This window comes from Gossypium arboreum, chromosome 9 (genome assembly GCF_025698485.1).
Source record: "Gossypium arboreum isolate Shixiya-1 chromosome 9, ASM2569848v2, whole genome shotgun sequence".
In the NCBI taxonomy this organism is placed as follows: domain Eukaryota; kingdom Viridiplantae; phylum Streptophyta; class Magnoliopsida; order Malvales; family Malvaceae; genus Gossypium; species Gossypium arboreum.
In genome coordinates, this window is record NC_069078.1 from 46,444,366 (window position 1) to 46,461,327 (window position 16,962).

Sequence of the window (16,962 nt, forward strand, 5' to 3'; positions counted from 1 at the left end):
AGATATACTTTGATCATAGCTTTATAATCGTTTGTATGTTGTTTGTCAAGAGGTATGGAAATGTTGGTAACGGTTAGCCATGGGAATGGTCATTCATGATCACTTTTGGTATATGTATGACAAACTCTAGCTGATCCATGGAGGATCATGAAATAGGTAAAGTTTACCTTAAAAATAGATGTTGGTAGCAGCAGTGATGTGAATGTGAAAAATCACTAAAAATAGTAGAAATGGAATTAAATAGTGAATAAATTATGTAGTCGAACCTTGGTGAATCTATTTTCATAGGAAAGTAACGAAACAATCATATGAACAGTATGTTAAGAGATATTTAAGTTTTCGTGAGACAGGGCCAGAACGGTTTCTGGATTCCATATTCCGACTTTGGAAATTCATTGTAAATCAACCAGAGATAATTCGGAGTCATGCCATATATGTATAGATTCCTCTTTGAGTCTAGTTTCTATAGAAACAAACGACATCAGTATTGAAGCCCTGTACAGGGAGATATCCGGGTTGTAATGTATGAAGGTCAGTGTAGTCGCACCCTGTAACAGGGGAGACTTTAACTAATAAACTGTACTAATTGGCCTGACCAATAATTCTAGAAAAAAATTTGTAGATGCATATATGAGTCTAGTTTCAGGGAAAAATTACGGAACTGGTTTTCGAGTCTTGGAACTCAAGATATGATTTTTAAAGTGACAGTGACGCAGTTAGCCAACTGCCTGGAAAATTTTTTTAAAATGGACTGTGAAAGTGAATGGTTTAAGCCGTTAACCCCTCGTGTCCGACTCCGGCAGCGGACTCGGGTACGGGGTGTTACATACACATTAGCCTCTAAAATTTTACATTTTTACAATTTAGTCCTTATTACACAAAATCATGCAAATTTCAAAACACCCATGCTTAGCTGAATTACCATTATACCCCTAACAACCCATATTTTTCATTTATTTCACATTTTAACCGCAAAGTTTTAACATTTCTCAATTTTTTCATTTTCACTAGAAATCACTTAACAAAACTTGTATATCTGTCAACAAGCATTCATAATCTATCAAGAAATTTTAAAATACACATGTATTCATCAATGGCATCATTAAAAATCTTTAACAGTTTTGCAAAATTGTAATAGCACATTTTTCAGTGAAATCAGAACATTGGTTTCAAGACCACAAATCTGACCCAAAAATAAGATTTATTTTTATTTTATTAGATGGTCCGTATTATGATACACATGTCAGGTGAAAATTTTGATACGAAAATTTTATCAATTAAGTGTTTAATTACGAGAAGGACTAAATTGCATAAAATACGAAGTTGAATTCTAGTAGCTATAAGGATTAAATAACTGTGGAATTTAAAACTATATGTCCTTATATGGTTCTAGACCATTAAAGAAAAGTATGTAGATTTTTGGTGACTCATCCATGGAAAAATTAGAAAAGAGTAGGGACTAAATTGGAAATTAAAATAATTAATTAACTGAAAGATGATAAAAGAAAATATCATCTTATTTTGTCATCTTCAACCCCAAAATTCTATGGAAACCTTAGGAGAGAGAGAAGAAACTTTTAAGGCTTAATTGGGTAAGTTTCCTAGTTTCATTTTTAGTAATTTTGATATTTTTTAAACCGGGATAGTTGAATCTATCTATTTGGGGATTAATTTGAAAAGTTAGAAAAGTATGGAAAATGGGTCATGGATTTATATGCTAAAAATTAGAAATTTATGGTAGAAAATGAAAGGTTGTTGGTAGATAAACAACTTTTACAAAGTGAATTTTGATGAAAACATGATTTAGGGATTAGAATGTAAACTTGTGAAATTGATGAAAAATTCTGAAATTTTATGACTACATGTGCTGTAAAATTTATAATGGGATTTTGATTAGGCTTGAAATAGGAAGTAAATTGCACAAGTTTCATTTTTTGAGCCTAGGGACGAAATTGGAATTTATGGAAAAGTTAGGAGCAAAATGGTTATTTTGCCTAGGACGTAAATTGAGTCCAAATAAATATGAAATATATGAAATTGATGATTAAAACTATCTATATAGATCCTGACAACACAAATTCAAGGTTAGACTGAGGAAAAGAAAAGGTTTCGGATTAGTAAATTTTATACGCGAACAAGTGTCAAGGTAAGTTCATGTAACCTAATTGAGCATGTAAATATCTTTAATTGAATGTTGTGTTTGTATGGAATGTGACTTACATTGATGTACATTATTTGATTGTTATAATGAAATATTTAATACATGCTTGATAAGGTGAAAAAATGTTAAGTCCCGATTGAATATTGAATTCTGATTATTATATGTGTTTTCCCAAAACTAATAAGGTCCTACATTTGTTGCGGATGAGATTTAGCTTAGACGAGTAATCCCATTGGCCTTGTTATATAAAGGATTTAGCCTGGACGGGTAATTTTGATATAATACTTCTTGAGTGTATGTTACGATTAGGGTTTAGCTTGGACTGGTAATCCTAATTGAGCTATTTGAGCATGCGTTATATAAAGGATTTAGCCTGGGCTGGTAATCCTATTATACGATATGTGACTCGAGAGTGTGTTCCTTCATTAAGTGCCCTAAGGGGTACCTTTGAATAAGAATTGACAGATTATTAAATTACACCCCGAGTGTACCACTTGAGTATTAATCAGAATTTAAATGATTCAACGAACATAAAACTCTTGACATGGCATGAGAATTATGAGATGAAATGATAATGTCTTGAAAGAATAATGTATGATGAGCTCATCTATCCTTCCTTGATGTACATGTAAACTTTGTGACTAACATGTTTGATTGGATGCATGTGTTTAGGCAAATTTTCCAAATGGATGGAGAACTTGTTATCATATGCTTAGATTTAATAAACGAGATTGGTAAGTTTAGTTTCCGTTATACAAACTTACTAAACATGTAATGCTTACTACATTTTATTTTTCCCCTATTTTATAGGGCTCGGAAGCTCACAAGGGTTGGAGATCACTGGAGCATCGTCACACTATCAACTAGTCATTTTGGGTATACTTAGTAAAACCATTTGGTATAATGTCATGTATAGGACAACTTGACCTATAGTGGTTGGAAAATGATTTTTTGTAACCTAACCATTGGAATGGCTATAAATGACTTATTTTAGTAAGATTAACTTATTTTGGTAAGATTAAGTAGGTTATGATGATATTTTCATATGTGATATGTTATGTATATGTGTTCAAATGATGTTAATGCTTAAGTTAATCCAAGAAAGTTTATAACCACATATGCATGTAATGGTATGCCATGTTGAATGATGGAAATTGCCTAATTTGAATGCTTGAAATGGTTGGTATTGGATGTGTGTTTCAAGTGCAGGTCTTAGGTGATATTTTGAGTGAGAAATGAAGCTAGAGATGGATCCATTTTGTTTATACGGGCAAATACACGGGTGTGTGTCTAGACCGTGTATGACACACGGCTTGGTAACATGGGCATGTGGTTAGGCCGTGTGTCCCCTGCACCTTAATTTTGAGAAACAGAATGCTCAGAATTGAGCACATGGGTAGAGATAGAGACGTGTGTCTCAGCCGTGTGTGCTACATGGCCTAGAACACGGGCATGTCTTGGCCGTGTAACCTGCACCTAATTTTGAATTGAATTAATTAACCACACGACCTAGCACACGGCGTGTGGCATGGCCGTGTGCACAAGTCAGAGAGTTACACGGGAGCCTCTAGCACGGGCGTGTGAGCCCTGCACTTTGGAAATTTTTTTGTAATTTTGCGAAAAATTCTTAGAGCTCCCGATTTAGCCCCGACTCGATTCTAATGCTTATATTGGACCTCGAAGGTCCAACTAAGGGACGTTTATGATCTCGGTAAATAAATAGTAATTTACATAAATTGGTTGTAAAATGTTTAGAAAGCTTTGGTAATGCTCTGAAACCCTATTCCAGTGATGGATACAAGTTAGGGGTGTTACAAAAATAGTCCTTGTGCTAGCTAGTACTAGTTGCAACGATCACAAAAATATAAAAATCATTAAAAACGGAGCAAAAACGGACTCACAATTGAACCTTGAAGTAGCCAAAATTTTCATGCCCTAAAATGGCTTTTCTTCATGCTTTTTTCGGCCAAGGAAGATAATAATGAGAATAATTTTTGTTTTGTTTTATTTAAGTAACCTTTATTTATTAATTTACATTTTAACCTTAATTAATAACCATTAAAACACCTTAATATATGTCCATATATGTCCACTCATGCTATTAATGGTCTAATTACAACATAAGGACCTTTAGTTTAAGGTTCTCTAGTTATTAGATACTTTTAGCTAATAGAACTCCACTTTTACACTTTACGCAATTTATTCCTTTTTGCTAAATTAACCAACCAAACGATAAAATTTCTTAACGAAATTTTCACACAATCATTCAATCATGCTATAAACATTAAAATAATAATAAAATAAATATATTAACCTTTGATTTGTGGTCCTAAACCACTATTTCGATTTAACCAAAAACGGGTTGTTACACCCTTAGTCACTTTTTTTCATTCAATCATTTTCATTTATACACCAATATGCGTACTCATAATTATTTCAAAGATATACATCATGAGTTGATCAATGATCCAAATGACATCTTTGAATCAAATTCTCATAATTATGCTCATTATAATGATCATGGGACGGAAGAGGAGGATAGTGTACCATAGTAGTTTTTAAGGCTAGTTGAACAAGGAAAGAAGCTTATAGAACCCCACTTAGAGGGAAAAAAAATTAATCAGTCTGGGTGATGATGAGGTAAGAAAGGAAATTAGAATTGGAACCACTCTTATTCCAGAGCAAAGTCAATTATTGAAGGATCTACTCATTGTGTTCTCAGATGTGTTTGCATGGTCATACCAAGATATGTTGGGTTTGGGTAACAATATCGTGGAACATAGGCTACCTTTTAAGTCAGATTGCAAGCTCGTACACTAGAAGTTGAGAAGGATGAAAACTGAGATACTGTTGAAGATTAAAGAAGAGGTTAAGAAACAATTTGATGCGAGATTTCTTGAAGTAGCTAAATGCCCAGAGTGGGTGGCGAATATTGTACCAGTGCCTAAAAAGGATGGGAAAGTCAAAATGTGTGTCGATTTTAGAGATTTAAACTGAGCCAGCCCCAAGGATAATTTTTTGTTACCTCATATAGACACACTGGTGGATAACACTGCGAAACACTGTGTTTTCTCTTTCACGGATGGATCTTGGGGTATAATCAAATCAAAATGGCAAGGGAGGACATAGGAAAGACCACATTCATCATGACTAGGGGATCTTTTTGTTACAAGGTCATGCCGTTTGGTCTGAAACATGCTGGGGCCACGTATCAACGAGCAATGGTGACACGACACTGTTTCATGACATGATGCATAAAGGAATTGAAGTTTATGTTGACGATATGATAACAAAGTCCGCTAGAGAGGAAAGTCATGTGGAAAACCTCTACAAACTATTTAAAAGATTGAGGAAACATAAATTGAGATTGAATCCAGCAAAATGTACTTTTGGGGTAAAGTCGAGGAAGTTGTTGGGTTTTGTAGTGAGTGAACGAGGAATTGAAATAGATCCAAACAAGGTTCGAGCAAGTCAAGATTTGACCCCCCCAAAACTCAAAAGGAGGTAAGAGGTCTTTTGGGATGGTTAAATTACGTGTCTCGTTTCATCTCACAGTTGGTGGATAAATGTTATCCCATCTTCAAACTCTTACGTAAGGATAATGATGGTGAATGGATTGAAAATTGTCAAAAAACGTTCGAGAAAGTAAAAGAGTATTTGGCTAAGCCAGAAATTTTGATTCCTTCGTTGTCAGGAAGACCTTTTATTTTGTATTTGGTAGTGTTGGATAATTCTATTGGTTGTGTTCTAGGGCAATGAGATGATTCAAACTAAAAAGAGCACGCAATCTAATATTTGAGCAAGAAGTTCACAGAATATGAAGCCAAGTATTCCCATATGGAAAACATGTGTTATGCTTTAGGATGGGCCGGGTATCAACTAAGGCAATACATGTTGTATTACAACACCTTCCTCATCATAAAGTTGGACCCTCTGAAGTACATTTTTGAGACCCTATCATTGTCAGGAAGAGTTGCTCTTTGGCAAGTGGTATTTTTCGAGTATGACATCGTCTACGTGTCTGAAAAAGATATAAAAGTAAGCATAGTCACGGAATTTCTAGCGGATTGTACAAAAGAGGAATACTAGCCCATGAGTTTTGATTTCTCAGATGTAGAGATCATGTCAATTTCGAAGTACGAAGAAGAAATTTGAAGGGTGTATTTCAATGGAACATCCTACATGATTGGGCATGGGATTGGAGTAGTACTAATCTCCCCAAGTGGCCACTATTTTCCCGCTACAGCTAAACTGATGTTCACCTATATAACTAAATACGAGGCATACATTTTGGCACTTTAGATCACCAATGAGAAAAAGATTAGGGTTTTAAAAGTTTTTGGTGACTTAGTGTTAGTTGTTTACCAATTAAGAGGACAATGGGAAACAAATGATTCGAAATTGATTCACTATCAAACATATGTGTATGGATTGATCAAATAGTTTGATGATGTCCAATCTTATCATTTGTTAAAAGAAGAAAACTAGTTAGCAGATGCATTAGCTACTCTAGCCGCCATGTTCAAAGTAAGATCCAAAATAGAAGTGCAACCTATACAGCTAAGGGTCAATCACTCGGCGTCCCACTACACTGGAGTAAAATCGGGGATGGATGGGAAACCTTGGTATGTTGACATTTGGTGGTATCTGCAATAAGCAATACCAAGATTGCACCTCAGTAAATGATAAATGAATAATTAGGAGGTTGGCTATGGGTTTCTTCTTGTACGGTGAATTTTTGTACAAAAGAGGACGTGACCAAACCCTGTTGAGATGTGCCAACACAGAAGAGGCGAATCAAATAATGAAGGAAATCCATGATAAAAAATTTTAAACAAAATTTGGTTTTCTCAACAAGGACATTTTTAGCAACGATAATTTTTAAGAGAAACTAGCTAAATGATTTTCTGCGCTATCAATATGGGCAATATGATCTTCAAGTTTCGGCCATAATGTCTAGGCCAGTTTAGGAGGTTACAAGCAAGATGTCTAGCTTTGACCCGATTCACACCTTAAACCGGTGTTATTTATCCCTGAATATCATTCCCGTTTCGATTTTGATTATGGCCCTTTTGAACAACATGATTACCCCTTTGATTTTTTCCCCTAGTCGATCCCTAATTTTGAACCAGAGCTTTCATCTGATCAACCTGATGAATACAATCCTCACTTCTATGCTCCTTCAAGCAACAAATCAAGCAGGCACCCATTCTTCTACAACATTCACCTGGGTGGCACCTCTCAAAGTACTGACATACCTAAATATGTCTATCTCTAGGGCCCACTGCTACCATGTTCTGTAGTGGCCTAGCCTTTATGGCCCACTTAATAGGATGCGGATTTGGGCCAATAGAGCCAACCTCTCTCTTAGGCTAATATTTCTATTTACCCTTCTTTTCATGCTCAACATGCTTAATCTCCTTAATAATCTTGGTCTTCTCGACCAGAGCCTCAAATACTCTCTCTTGATGTGGAGCCACCTGAACCTTAAGGTCATACCTCAGACCCTCTTGAAAACAAAAGTTCTTATCCTGTTTGGATACCACTATACTAGGTCTATAGCGGGTCAACCTAAAAAACTCCACCTCATATTCAGAAACTGTCATGTCACCTTGAATTAGTTCTATAAACTCTAAACTTCATGTCTTAACATAACGAGTACCCACAAACTTACTCTAGGAAGCATCATAAAAATGTACCCAATCTATACGCTCTGGCAGCATATCCCTAACCATTAATTAGCACCAGTTGTATGCCTCATCCCTCAACAAGGATACAACACCCTTAAATTTCTTCTTGAGGGTGGAGTCTAAATCATCCAATATACTCTCAGTGGTCTCCAATAATTACTTAGCCATTGTAGGCGTAGTTCCAGTAATACCTTTGACAAACTCTACCCTATTTGAGTGGAGCCTCTCAGAAATCGACCCACGACATAACAAATTTGGGCCCTCCAGTAACCCTCTGTAAGGCCCTTATCAAAGCCAGAATTACTACATCATCCTCAACATGTTCATTATCATTGTAACATCTGTCACCTATATTCAACGTCGGAATAGGGTTACAGAGCATTACCGAACTTATAGCATAAAAAAATACATTTCACATACATTTCTCATATTCAATAAGTCATCATTCAAAATCATTCACATTGTCCCTAATACAAGCCTAGAGGCCCAAAACATGCATGCGAGAAGGTTCGGGACTAAACCGACAACTCAGGAATTTTTTATGAAACTTAGAAAATTTTCCAAAATACAGGAGACACATGCTCGTGCCACATGCCATGTGGACATTCAAAATCAAAGCACATGGCCATGTCCGACCCCGTGTAACTCTCTGACTTGGATCGCATGGCCAACACACGTTCGTGTGCCCTCAAAATGGCCACACATGCCTTTGTGCTAGGTCGCGTGCAAGGCCGTGCCAAACTTGTAGGGTATACTGACTTATACCACACGGCCAAGACACACGCCTGTATGTTGGGCCGTGTGGAGCATACAGAGTTGATTTCAATTTCAACACCAGGGGACACACGGTCGTGTAACTTAATCGTGTGTCACACATGGCTGAGACATACGCCCGTGTCTCTACCATTGTGGACAAAAATGGGCTATCTACCAAGCCATTTTGCCACCCAATTTGCATGTACCTACATCAAACTCAAATGGCACAATTCATGGCATAAAAATAGGCATTCTACTAACTTCATCCAACACAATTCATGTCATTTTAATACCAACCAATTCAAATCACAACAATACATCAATATACCATTCATTTTCATACCAAAATTCCTAATCTCAAATCGTCAATATAAACACTTCCAATTTTGCATCATTTAGTCTAATCTCATAAACGTACAAATTCAATTTTCAACCATTTGCCATCCATAATACTTACTATCATTAAACAACAAATAACTGTCATCCAACACATCCTACAAACCATAAGCACATATATATACATGATCAACTATACCAAAATAAGCCAACTCCCATTGCTATATACAAAAATTGCTATATACAAAACCAAAACATTAACATTTACAAGCCATTTCAAATGGCTAAGTTCATTAACAACACATACATCAACATGACCAAAGTTCTTATACATGCCATATACTCAAAATACTTAAGTTCAAAAGTAACAAAGTGATAGTTGGATAGTATGATGAAGTTTCCGACAATACCGAATCTGAGCTAGTTTTGATTTCACTATAAAACACGAAAAAGTAAACAAAGCAAGATATAAAGCTTAGTGAGCTCGTATGAAAATATTAAACAAAACTCATCATTTAATTTACCATTCAAAATATGTATACAACATACCACAAAATATTTAAGCACAATGTTAATATGCATTCAATCATCTATATAACCATGAGCTCAATTCTTTTATATGTTCAATGCATATACAGTTTCCGTACATACCTGTACTGATACGTATCTATTCTCACCATTTCATTCTTTGATATACCTGTTGAACCATTCGAAATACTATCAGATACTCGGGAATCTCGCACCCTAAGTGCCACATATATAGCCAAAGCTATCTCAATCTCGTATCACATATAATACTCACACTATAGCTATCAACGAGTTTGCTCACACAAGCTGACGCTTATGACGAAGCTACATGGTGCTGCTTACACAAGCTGACGAGTATCTGCAATACATGATGGATAACTCAGCCACTGGTAGGACGTACGGACCAGCACCAATCACAATGTAATCCGTAATGACATGTCATTTATATCCTAAACTATTCCTAAGGTTCAACCGGTACTTTACACTTTCTGAATTGTCATTGAACGTGTCTGTAAGGTCGTATTAACAATTTATGCAATATCAAAGCATTTAAAATATAATTATAACAATGCTTATTACATATGAACTTATCTCGGATGCAAAAATGGCAAAATGAGTCGATTAATCCAAAACCTTGTTCTTTCCCCGATCTAAGCCTGTATTTCGGTTTTCTTGATCTATATAATATCCAATTTAGCTTATTTAATAATATCTCTATTCAATTTAGTCCAAAATACACTTTAAAGCCACTTTACACTATTGCCCCTAATATTTCAACATTTTTACAATTTAGTTCTTATTTCATAAAATCAAAAATTCATGAAATTCAATTAAAACCCATGCTAGCTGAATTTCAATTAGGTCCCTAGAAGTCCATATTTTTCATTTATTTCACAATTTAATCGCCAAATTTCAACATTTCACAAATTAATCCTTATTTGGACATTTTACTAAAAATCACTTAACAAATGTTGTCTATCTAACAACGAACATGCATTTTCTATCATCAAACGTCAAAACACACATAGATTCATCAATGGCAAAACTCTAAACCTTTAAGAGTTTTGCAAAATAGTCCCTGGGCTAGCTAGACTAAGCTGCAATGATCTCAAAAACGTAAAAATAATTAAAAATGGGACAAAAACGATACCTAATTGAGCACAAATGCCTTGGTCGAATGAAACATGAAGAAGAAAAGATGGTACTTTGTTTATTTGTTTTAATTACCATTATTTACTAAATTACAAAATTAGCCTTATTAATTAATCATTTAAAACACTTAATATATGTCCAAGAATGTCCACTAACATTTATAATGGTCTAATTACCACTTAAGGACCTTAACTTTAAGATTCCATAGCTCCTAGACACCTTTAACTATTAGAACATAACTTTTGCACTTTACGCGACTTAATCCTTTATTTTGAATTAAGCACTGAAATGATAAAATTTCTTAACAAAAATTTCACACAATCATATATTCATACTGTAAGCATTAAAATAATAACAAAATAATTATTTTGACCTCAGATTTGTGGTCCCAAAACCACTGTTCCAATTTGACTAAAAACAGGATATTACAATCATAGATTCGATTATCCACATTCCCACCCTCAGCAGTGGGTTCACTTTCAGTCTCATTGAGTTCATTATTTTGCGCGGGCTCTTGAAACGCAGACGACTCCACTGGAGCAAATAAAGGTCGCCCTCTACAGCCTTTCATACCACGAGTTAACATCCCATGAGTGTTTATTATGAATTTTTATGAGATCTAAAATTCAAAGGTAGAGAGTTTTCAATTTTCTTATGTGTTAAATTTCTTCAAACATTTTATTATAGTTCTTTTATTTAAAGTTTTATGTAATAATCTCTAGTGTTTCTCTAAAGTTTCAGTTTATTTATATGGCCACGACGTCAAAACATCGAAATTTGTCACTTCTTTTGTAAAAGCATTATTCAAAACATTGTGGTTTATTTTTCCCCAAAATACCCCATTTTCATATGCATGCATGCAGACTTGTTTTTAAAAAGAATAGAATTCAGTCCAAGGTTTTTAACCTAGGTTCTTATACTACTAAATTTAACATTCCCAACTTGACCTAGACATTATAGTCGAATTGTGAAGACCACATAAGCCACTAGTGTGACTAAATAACCTTACGATACATTAGTTACTCTCTTTTAAGAAAAATCGTAGTTTGCTCTTGTGTTAATTTGGAAACTATTAGTTTTATAAGTCAATCATTCTTAAGTTATTTTCTTAGAGATAGCAAGGTTTTGGAAAAATAGGTTAGCATCATTTCATCCAACAAAATTCTAACAACTTTTGTTGCAACGGAAAACTTAGTTTATGACAAAGTTTAGTTAAGTCAAGTATTATGCATTGTCCGATTTCAAAACACATCTTTAAATGCAATCAATGAAATGAGTATGCTTGCATACAACCCCAAAATGAAGAAAAACCCAAACAACAGACCAAATAATTTTACAGTCCAAAAAACCAAATAAACCTTAATCAAATTTTAAGCAAAATAAATGTTTAGCCCGAAGTCCATTGTATGTCTGTACGCCAGGTCCAGTCCTAGTCTCAAGCATTACATAAGATGTTTAAAACTAAGGGTTGACCTAACTAGCTCGGTGTGACTCTAAAACAGTAAGAAAACTCAATTATTCATAGAAATAACAATCAACAAATTAATGCAACACAATACGTAGCATAAAACGTTATCATTCGAATATGCCATGGACATAATACAATGCAAAAATGGTTCCTACCTAACCACTCGCTACACTCCATGAGTTCCCCAGAACACGTATACCAAACTCCAAACATTTCGAGGTGCGCTCGTTCTGGTTAAACCACCATTATAAACAATAGAGTTATACTACCAATCATTATGCGAGATAATCGACATTCTCTTCATTACTCTCGATGCAATTCACTGAAAACATTAACGCGAACTTAATCTATCGTTGTTACTCCACGAAACTCTTCCATTATCTGTAACACCCCTCACCCAAATTCAATGCTGGAATAGGGTTACAGAGCATTACCGAACATTTTAAAACAATTAAACAATACATTTCATATACATATTCAAATATCATATAATCATCAATAAACATCAATCACACTATCCCTAATACAAGCCTACGAGGCCCAAATCATGCATTCAGGGTGGTTCAGGACTAAACCGGTAACTTATGAAATTTTTGAAACACTTAGAAAATTTTCCAAAGACACACCGATGTCACAGGCCATGTGGACATTTGAAATGGGATCACATGGCCGTGTCCTAGCCCGTGTCTGACCACGTGTAACTCTCTGACTTGGGTTACACGGCCAACACACGTGCCCATGTGGCTAGCTCGTGTGCCCTAAAAATGGCCACACACGCTTGTGTGCCAGGCCGTGTGCTAAGCCGTGCCAAACCTATAGGGTATACTAACTTATGCCACATGGCCAAGACACACGCACGTGTGCTGGGCTGTATAGAGCATACTGACTTGATTTCAATTTCAACACTAGGGGACACACAGCCATGCAACTTGACCATGTGTCACACATGGCTGAGACACAAACCAATGTCTCTACCCGTGTGGCCAAAAATAGGCTATTTACCAAGCCAATTCGCCACCCAATTTGGACACACCTAAACCAACACATTTGGCACCAAAACATAGCATGCGTAGGCACTCATCCAATATAATCAAGCATAAAATATACCATTTCAATACCAAAAACCACAAGTCTCACATGTATCATAAAATGCTAATACATTTTATACCAAATTCACATTCCCAATTCAACTACATATCCACTTTCAAACATGCATCAATTTGTCTAAACTCACAAGTATACTTATTCTTAATTCATCAACCAACTGACATCCACAATACCTATTATCAACAAGCATCACATATATCCATCATCAAGTTCACACACAAGGCATATGCACAATTATAGACACAACCAAACCAAGGAAATTAAGCCAACTTACATGGCTATATACAAAACCAAATATTAACATTTACAAACTAACTCAAATGGCTAAATTCATAGTTAACATATATGTACCAAAATGACCAAACTCCTATACATGCCATATACTCAAAATACTTAAGTTCAAAAGTCCCAAAGTGATAGTAGGATCGTGTGATGAAGTCTCCGACAATCCCAAATCTGAGCTAGCTTTGATTTCACTATAAAACACGAAAAATAAAAAAACAGTAAGCTATATAGCATAGTAAGCTCGTATGAAAATAATAAGCAAATCTAACCATTTATTCACAATCAAGTAATATAAACATAATATGCTACAAAACCTTCAAATTAAAGTGTTAACTTGTATTCAATCACAAATATAACCATGAACTTAACTTCCATAAATTTGATGCTCACATAGTTTCCGTACATACCTGTATTGTTATGTATAAAATCTCACCATTTCATATTTTCGATATACCCGTTGAACCATTTTGAATAATACAGGATACTCGGGGATCTTGCACCCTAAGTGCCAATAAATATATAGTCGAAGCTATCTCAATATCATATATCAATAATGCTCACTCACGAGCTATCAACAGGTCTGCTCACACAAGCTAACGGCGTGACGTAGCTACACGGTGCTGCTCACTCAAGCTGACGAGAATCTGCAACACATGTTGGATAACTCAGCCATCGGTAGGATGTACAGACCAGCACCCAAAACAATAATATCCCCTAATGACATGTCATTCGTATCTTAATCTATTCCTAAGGTTCAATCGGGATTTCCAATGTTGAATCTTTGTTGAATAAGTCTGCAATGTCGTATTCACAATTTATGCAATATTAAAGCATTTAAAATATAATTAAAATAAAACTCATTATATATGAACTTCCCTCGAGTGTAAAAAACAACGAACTAAGTCGATTAATCTGGTACTTTGTTTTTCCCCTAATCTAAGTCTGTATTTCACTTTTCTTAATCTATATAATATCAAATTTAGCTTATTTAATAATCTCTCTATTCAATTTAATCCAAAATACACTTTAAAACATCTTCACACATTTTCCCCTAATGTTTCACATTTTTACAATTTAGTCCTTATTTCATAAAATTTTAAATTCATTCAATTCAACCACAACCCATGCTAGCCTATGTTCAATTACATCCCTAGTAGCCCATATTTTTCATTTATTTCACATTTTAACCACAAAGTTTCCACATTTCACAATTTAATCCCTAATTTGCATTTTCATTAAAAATCACTTAACAAAACTTGTATAACTATCATCAAACATTCATAATCTATCATCAATCATTAAATCTCATACATATTCATCAATGGAAACGTCCTAAACCTTTAACAATTTTGCAAATTAATCCCTGGGCTAGCTAGACCTAGTTTCAACGATCTCGAAAACATAGAAATCATTAAAAACGGGACAAAATACATACCTAATTGCAAGAATTGAAGTTGCCGAACTTGAAAGTATAAAAATGGCTTCTCAAGCCCTAAAAATTCAATTGTAAAGGATGATATGAAAGCATAAATTCATTTTGTTTTAATTTAATTAACTATATTTACTAAATACCAAAATTAACCTTATCATTAATTCAAAGTTTCAATAATCCAAACCAATGTCATTCTTTTTTTTTTTTGATAAAAAATGACCTAAAGGTCAACCTTATTTTATTGCATCCTTTTAAACTAAATCATGAATATCCTCTGGATAATCCATGTTAAAAGTCTCTGTACAAGTATTGTCAAAGCCAAATTACAAAGCTTGTCCGCAATTTTATTACAACAACGCGGAGCCCACATAAAAGAAAAATAAAAAAAACGAATTCAGCTCCATGTGGATCTCTCGCATACGGTGGCCGAACGTAGTCAAGTCAATGTCCCTGTTGATAAAATGGTTAACAAGGCTGACGTAATCAGTCTTTAAATCCACCTTGTTCCATCTCTTTGACCGGGCAAAATAGATACTCTCTTCCAGCGCCATCAACTCCACCCATTCACTTCGCCCCTCCTTATCCACCACGCCCATCCGCCCACTCTGAACAAAACCGTCAGAGTCCCTTGCCACCAAACCAAAATACATTTTTTCCCCTTAGCAGAAGCATCGAAATTGATTTTGACCCAACCTTGTGCAGGTTTTCTCCATACTTTATCCTTAAGCTTCTGCGGTAACACGGCTCTTCCGGTAGGTTGAAAATACGGTAGTCGTGGCTCAACGAAGCAACTCTCTCCCAAGTCGTCTTGGCCACCTCCTCCACACCACGAAAAATACAATTATTCCTGATGTTCCATATATTCCACAAGACAGTAATAAAGTCGGACAGAGCCTTCTTATCCAGTAGGCGCGCCACTCCTTCAATCCAGTCACTGCACCGAATATAGTCTCCCTCCAATAGGTTATTGTTAAGACCACCATGCTCTAACACCGCTCGAGCCATCGACAGTTTTTTAAAGCATGAATCAGAGTCTCCTTCTCCAAACCACACATCGAGCACGTACTATCATAGCCACTCCGAATGCTAGCTACTTTCTCGTTCGTGGGGAGGAGCTCGTGACCCAAGTGCCAGCAAAATATCCTTATCTTAAGGAGGGTTTGAAGCTTCCACGTAAGCCGCCAAAAGACCCGGTGAGGACCATAACCCGATGTGCTTGAGAGTCAACCACGAATAGGCAGACTTTGTCGTGAAAGAGCCGTTAGGGTTATGAAACCAAATAAGCCTATCATCCAGACCATTATGGATAACGGGAGTTTTACAAATCTAGTCCCCTAAGTAATCGCCGTAAATCTCCTTGACCCTTGTCTCCTCCCAGCCGTCCCTGCTCCCATTCAACAGCTCACTCACATTATTCTCCTGGACCCACCTCTTATCAAGACGAATGGAGTCACCTGCCAGCCCCACAAAGCCCCATTTGTAATGCCAAATTTTTATACTCCTGCCATTACCAACATTCCACTCAAAGCCCGCATGCAACATGCTAGTTGCCTTAGCAATACTTTGCCACGTATAGGAGGGCTTGTCCATGCTCTTGGGATTAAAAACATCACCGTCGGGGAAATACTTTGCACTCAGTACTTTGAAGCATAGAGTCTCTTTGCAGTTGATAAGACGCCAGACTTGCCGACCAAGGAGAGCCACATTGAACAGCCGTAGGTCCCTAAAGCCAAGACCCCCCATTCCTCTTGGATGGCACAACCAGTCCCAAGCTATCATGTTCCAACCCCTGTTATTATCCTTTCCTCCTACCAAACGCGCCTGATCAAAGTTTGGATCTCCTCAAGGACACCACCATGAGCATAAAACACCGAGAACGCATAAGTAGGAATAGATTGAAGGATGGACTTGATAAAAATTTCCTTGCCACCGTTAGACAATAACCTTTTTGACCAACTATTAATCCTTTTAGCCACTCGATCAAGAATGCCCTGAAAAGCTGCTGACTTCTTCTTTCCAATCGGGATGGGCAGACCAAGATAACCAT